At 44.8% G+C, this 7,160-nt stretch overlaps 1 protein-coding gene across 5 annotated transcripts in view; it reads right to left on the minus strand.

Moving 5' to 3' along the window:
• The window catches only part of LOC142585016 (arylamine N-acetyltransferase / N-hydroxyarylamine O-acetyltransferase-like), a 55,695-nt gene extending 49,341 nt beyond the window's left edge, over positions 1-6,354 (minus strand). For 2 of the 5 annotated variants that reach the window (XM_075695447.1, XM_075695446.1), the window contains exon 1: positions 5,987-6,304. The gene's annotated coding sequence lies outside the window, so the exon portion shown is untranslated. Of the gene's footprint in view, positions 1-2,758; positions 2,863-3,347; positions 3,463-4,425; positions 4,849-5,986 lie in introns of those variants that run through there. The other 3 variants (XR_012829005.1, XR_012829003.1, XR_012829004.1) reach the window with 3 other exon arrangements.
• Between the last annotated feature and the right edge of the window lie 806 nt (positions 6,355-7,160).

The raw sequence follows: 7,160 nt of genomic DNA on the forward strand, positions 1-7,160 counted from the left end.
AATCTTTCCATCAGCGAGACTATCTCGATTTATGTTCTGATTATGTCTGTCCCTAAAATTGCCTTCATGACCTAAATGAAAAACGAAAAGGAAGCCTTGGATGGAGCTCGTTATGGTACTACTTCGAAATCGTAACAAGCGCCTATTAAGTCCGTACTTATCCCAGAAGCTTGATAATGACATAGACCTCCCTTTGCCCCACAATGGTGTCTATGCTAAAAGGGCCTAAGGCCAGAAGTTAGGTCGTCGGACACATTTTAATTACAAAATTAAAGTGAGTTATGACCTTCGTTTGCCACTTTTAATAGTGTGTAGCTTTGTCGACATAACATGCTGTAAAACGATTTTTCTTAAAAATAAAGCATGGCTTGAGCATGGCATGCGTAAACCACCTTTATTAGGTTAGAAAATGTTGTTTATGGTCCTCTTTTAGGGAGCTGCCCACGCATTTTCCCAGCACAAAACCTTGTTTCCCTAAGAATGTCACAGACAATTGTATGTCTTAAATTGACCATATTAAAATGCACGCAAAGTGCAGCATGGCTTCAAGGGTACCACTACCTATTCAGGCACACATCACCTAAGTTCAGCAGTCAACACGATAACCAAGTCTCCCAAAGTTGTGCAAATCAGCAAGATGAGCAAGGAGGAGAAGGTGAGTGGGATGCTCGTGTTATAAGACAAGCAACAGCAGAGCTGAAGCTTTATCCTGTTTCATATACAGAAAGGCCGAGCATGCCCAGCCAGTGGCGTAGCTATGTCGTCTGGCACCCGGGGCCCATAGATCTTCTGTCAACCGCCCTCCGCCCCGGGTGTAGTCAGGAAGGCGACGATATCGAAAATTTCCGAGAAGTGGGGGGGGGGAGGATGATGTTTCAGCACTAGCACAGCCACCCTCGGACCCCCCCCATTCGCTTTCATTAGCAGAGATCGGTAATGCAGCAGGTATACAGGCTGTTTTATTTTCTTCACCAAGTAACACAGGGTGCTGCACTGATAACGTGTGATAGGCGCATTTGCACATATGCTTTTAGACTGTAAGCCTAGGCAGCCAATACAGATAAAGTTTTAATTAGTGATTTTAGAGGCAGTATTGCATTTGCGAAATTGAAGCCCAGCAGTCATGTTTCCCAAAAACTCAACAAAAATTGTCGTAGGTACTACGGCATCGCCAGCGCTGGACCCAAACAAAAATTAAATAGTGTCAGTGACGCTGATCTCCCCACCCAATCAGAAAACGACACCTGCTTCCTTGCTGCACAAGCACCAATCCTATGACAATTGTGAGTCCTCTTCATTCTGATCTATAAAGTCTTTCTTTATTTGCTGCTATTGGTAAACGTGATCATCTGAGCTGTGCTACCGCCACAAGATTGGACATGGAATAGAGCATGTTCCGCGTTGATTCCTGATGTCACCATGCAAAAAATGAGAAGGCCACCATGAAGACCGTGCCAGATAAAGCTTGTGCTACTGTTGGTCTGCACTCGCAATGGAGAGGATAGAGTGTTCAACGTCACTGGTACACTATTTCATATTTATTTTGGTACTGCCATACTGGGGCGCCCGCAGCACCAAAGTAATGCAGGCTCTAGCACCCAAGACGATGTTGTTTAGAGAAATTTTTGTTGAGTCAGTGATATGACATTGGGCCCTCGATTCCTTAACTGCAATGTTTCCTCTATAATTGCTAATTAAACAGTTATTTAAGGTATCCCTATTAATTACCTGCCATATTTGCACAATACCGAGTTCCTAGTGGTCACAAAAACACATAACCTGATAGAATACCGAGAGATATCCTCACAAAATTCACCTTTATGTAAACTCCGCGTAGCTGAAACTAAAAAAGAGAACATTCAACAAAACAAGTCAAACAAAAGAAAAAAAAGCATAGCCTCTCACAATGCGGCTATGCATTCAACAGCTAGCTTATAAAAACAAAGCAATTAGAAACGTTTTCACACTTGTGGTGCTAGCAGACGGAATGTTGAATTCCGCGCGCTTCAAACACTTTGAAGCTACCCAACCTTTTGTGTGTGTTTTTTTTTTGTTCTGAGGTCCCCTTCTCTGTAGTATCATGAGAATTAATGCCCCCCTTCCCCCCCCCCCCCCGAAAAAAAAGCAGACAAGAAAATTTAATAAAGAGCTTTGAATACTTAGGCAAATATAATGAACACAAAATCCGTGCAGGCGTGCATGTTAGCAAAGAAGCCTACAAGAAAGTGTAATAAAAGTGAAAAAAAAATTTTAATTATGGAGTTTTACATGCTAAAGCCACAATTTGATCATGAGGCATGCTGCAGTGGGGCACTCCAGAAATTTGGACCACCTGCGGTTCTTTAACATGCACCTAAATCTAAGTAGACGGGTGTTTTCCCATCGAAATGCAGCTTTCGTGGCTGGGATTCGATCCCATGACCTCGTGCTTAGCAGCCAAGCACTGTAGCCACTAAGCAACCATGGTGGGCGATATAATAAGAAGTAACCGAAGCCCTTCTGCATTTGTCAGGTTACTCATAGCAAGAAATAAAAGGATGTGCGTGCCTCACAACACAGTCCCTAAAAAATGTCACCATACAGTCAGCATGAAGCATATCATGCATATCTACTCTAGCCCCTAGTTAAATATTTAACTCAGAGGAGGCAACACAGGTAAATTGATTAAATTGAAGGTAGGCCAGATTCTAAATATAAGATTGAAGTAGACCGAAACTTGAGTTTACGAATCTACGGCAAGTGTTCTCCAATGTCATACCTGCCAGCTTGTGAACCTTGCATTTTGCAGAAACGCTGCAGAGACGAAATCCTTTGTTGGGCAGGCAGCACACACTTCTTTAAAGCTTCCTCTCAGCACCCACACTGTTGGATACATACACACATAATTAAACATTATTTAACTTGAGATGCAGTGCACAAAGCAGCAGTGAACTTGAAACACCAGAAGCTGACAACATTGGTTTTCACATCACAGAGCTTTTTCAGCACTTTCGCTGCTGCCCATTGAGCCTGCTTCAGGAATTTATCTGAACAAACCTGCCTAAAGCAAGTGCCCCTCTAGTATACTAGTTAGAAATGCTGCACTGCTAAGAAAGCAATGCAAGTACCATCATAATTGCCTTTTTTTACATGCGCTTTAGCAATCTCATGCCACCCATCTCTCACAAGCTTTAAAACATCTTAACCAACAGAACTTCATTCTTGTAAAACTTAATGCAATATTTGTAAAATTGTAGAATGAGGCCAACATTGTAAACCTCACAAAAGATTCAGGAGAGTTGCCAGGTATGAATCATACCAACAAAGCCTACAGCTTGTGTAAGTGGCAGTGACCGTTTAGTACACACCTTGTTGCAACGTGAAGATCAGATGCTTTGCTGTGCCATTCAGGCTGCAGAAGTGCCTCAGGCTCTCCTATATGGTGTAGGTGTGGGCGCCTAGGCTCACGAAATTGTACCAACCCTGAACAATAAGAAATTTCCATTTATTGTAATGCCTGCTGAAACAGCAAACTTGTGATTTAACAAGATCATGTTACAATGTGAAAAGTTTTGTACAACCAGCTACATGAATCTGCATCTGGTTGTACACATATCTGATTGTTACATCACAGGCAGTTATTTAACAAGTAAATGGAACTGCATGAAACATGAATCTACTATCAAAAACATCATGCAAACCCATATCTGTAGCAAGTAAAAAATGAATTGTATTATGAAGAAAACATCTTAGCATGTGAAAAGCGTTCCAAAACCTAATTCATTTATGCGGGGCAACAAAGCATTGCCCCAAAGGACGATGCGCTGAATATTACTAGAACAGACTCCCTGTTTCTCAGGAGAGATAAAAAAAGGATTTGTCGACTAAAAAGAAACATTGCTGTTTTAATCTCGGCTTCTCTGTAAAATTAGAAACTTTCACAAACACACGAAATCACACCGTACATGCAATACAAGAAATACACGCTGCGTGACGATAATCTGTAAATAGAAGAATTTGCATACATGCTGGTTTGGCCATGCGTCAGACAGCAATCGGGTGCCCTCTCGCACAGCCGTTAGCTGTGAAAACGACCCATCGACGTACTTCTAGAAATGCCTACACGATTTCTCGCTGAGAAATTACGCACACAAACAGTAAACTTTCCCTGCTGGAATTTTTGTGTCCATGCAGACCCACCAATCACCGGCGCTAGCATACTTCATAGCAGAAAGCAAATAAACTATATATAAAGCTCTTCGCAACATCAATACATTTCAGAGCAATTTTCATGAAACTCTTCGCTAAATGTGTACTCCGACATGAATGAACATTCGAAAAGCGCATTTATAATTTTGGCGCTTTACTAATCATCTTGTGATCCGTATAGCAATGCACACTTCAAGAACCATAGACTACACGAATGCGAATAAGCGTCGGACTTACCTATTGAGGCGTACTCTGCTGAAACGATACATCGTGTCGCAGGTGCCGCGGCATCGTACACTACGGCAAGGGCCGTCGGTGCACGGATCTTCCGGCGTAAACACTAGAATTTCGGATACACTACAGCACGTGATAGCGCAACTTTTAACAAAATTTTCCGTGCACTGTGATCCGATGCGGACGCAGCGACACTACCAGAGGCTTTTCATGAGCCGGGAACGAAGAAAACGCGAACGGGCCATAACTACGATAATCGACACCGGCGCACAACACGAAAGACGCTGCGAGCGCAAACGCGGACCCACTGGTTTTGTGATCACTGATCCATACAAAAAGTACCACATCTTCCCTCGGCATAGTGTACACATCGGTCGGCCGGCAAGCATCAATGCATCGCGCGCGCGCACAGTGACACCCGAAGTCGGGAAAATAAGGTCAACTGTTATTTTACCAGCCATGGCCCTGGGGCAGCGCCTCCTGGGCCAACAAAAGCAACCATATGTTTTCTGTATGCTTCAGCAAGTGTTTCATTAAAGATGCTTTCAACAGTGAGGACAGCAATCTGCGGAGCGACCGTATCGACCTGTCAGGACTGGGAAATCGGTTTGAAATTCGAAAAATATCGTCGTTTGGTTTCTGAATGTTCCGAGGTGCTCCTGTTTTTCTGCGCGTAATCGACGACACATTCGGAGTAGAGTGGTGTCGTCGACACAATTTATTTCGTTTTTTTTTTTGTGTGTGTGTGTGTTTGTGTGTGTCGATCTTCGGGTGTGTCTGTACATGTTAATAAAGGACGTGGCTTGCGAAAGCGTTTTGTGTGTGCATGCATCCTTATTAAAAGCCATCGTGCCAGCTATTTGTCGCACAATTCCTTAAAATTGGCCCCGTGCATACCTTACTTATAGGTGATACAATTGTTTTATAGCCGAAGTCCCCCCCCCTATGAATGTTGCCATACAGTATGCCTGCCACAAAAGTCCAGTTTGTACCAGTTTTTGTGCCAAGCAGGCATGCAATCGAGTTTAGGAATCCCGGCCACGGCGGCCGCATCTCGATGGGGGCGAAATACGAGAACACCCGTGTACTTACATTTAGGTGCCCGTTAAAGAATCCCTGGTGGTCCAAATTTCGGGAGTTCCCCCACCACTGCGTGCCTCATAACCAGACCGTGGTTTTGGCAAGTAAAAGCCGTAGCTTAATTTAACTTTTTTTCAAATTCAGTTTAGAACTGTATAAGCCTGTTCGAATTTAAATAGGATTTTTCAAAAGGGGCATCATTTTCTAAACCCAATACTTTGTACGTGTCGATCGCTACGCTGATGTGACCACTGGCGATTTTGCCTTAATTGCGATTGTCGTATAGGGAACACTTTTTACTCTTCCTTGCACAATAAAAACACAATTTTTGTCATAAAATAACAATTAACTTTATTGCTTATTAGAGCTCAGCACACTTTATTTTAAATGAAGCAGTGGCATAGCTACCGCAGGAATAGAAATGATACACTGCAGCCGGCACGAATTGGAACTGAAGCTTCAAACGAGCAACGTCTTATCTTACCTCGAGACTTTGTCGCAATTCAGTCGCTTGTGCAGCACGGCCGCTACTTTTGGTTGTGCGTGCGTTCTGAAAAAGCACGGAAAGCACGAATAAATGACGACTGCCACAATTCCAATTGAAACGCCGATGCGAAGAAGGGGCGTGAAGCCACAGACGGCGAGACCATGGAGGGGAAGAAAAAAAAAAAAAAACTCTTTCAAAACTTTTTCCTTCCTCCACCGAGAACACTATAGTGTACTAGAAAGGGGGAGTGGTTCCAGCGGACGCCTTGGCAAGCACCGAAGGTGACGCAAAAGCGCTTAAATTGCAGCGGCGCTGCCATCGCCTTATTCTGAAGCTCTATGTGTTTCGGCAGTGCCCATGAGTTGAGGCGAGCCAACGCCTAGAGGAGGCGTTGGGCGAGCTCACGGGCTGATGAGCTGTGTGTTCGACGCACCATCGTTGTTGCGTCGCTTGCATCGCTTCCGTCGCTCTTACTCTATTTCATTGACTACAGGTCGGTGGGGAATAAAATCACTGTTTCCGCCACCGAGTATCAAAACTAAATGTAGTAGAGTGAAACGCCCGTGACAGGTACATGGAACTACGGTAGGGTCTCCGACTCGAGAAGCGTCCAGGCAAGGCCATAGAAGAACCAGCTTCCAAGGCCGCCAAGGCGCAGCGCCTCTCCTCTCATTCAGGTGAAGGCGACGATGACGCCAACCTTTCAATTAAAAAAAAAAAAAAAAAAACTCAGCCGGGACACGGCCGGACTCGAGCGGCAGCGGCGCGCGTTCTTGTTGAAACGCGCGCCGCTGCCGCTCGAGTCCGGCCGTGGCCGGGAGCACGCGCTGGACCCACCCTCGTACACTCATGGAGGAAAGAAACAAAACAGGAGAAGCCCAGATATGGTGGCTAGAGGGGGAGGTGTCAGCATCGGAGCGCCGGAGAGGCAGCATTTTTTCAGGACGATGCGGCGGCGCTGCTGTCGGCTCCGAGATGCCTCCCGTACGCTGGCTAAGGTCCGCTGCGGTTATTTGGTTCCGCTGTGAAGTGCTTTCTTGCTCCGCGGCTTCTTAGGGCGCAATGCGCGCATCGGAAAATCATTTTAAAGGCTAGGCGACTTTATCACTGCAGCTGGCTTAACGTACTATGTACTAAATTTTGGTCATTTTATCGCCGCGCTTTAGCTTCG

This window comes from Dermacentor variabilis, chromosome 6 (assembly GCF_050947875.1).
Source record: "Dermacentor variabilis isolate Ectoservices chromosome 6, ASM5094787v1, whole genome shotgun sequence".
Taxonomy (NCBI): Eukaryota; Metazoa; Arthropoda; class Arachnida; order Ixodida; family Ixodidae; genus Dermacentor; species Dermacentor variabilis.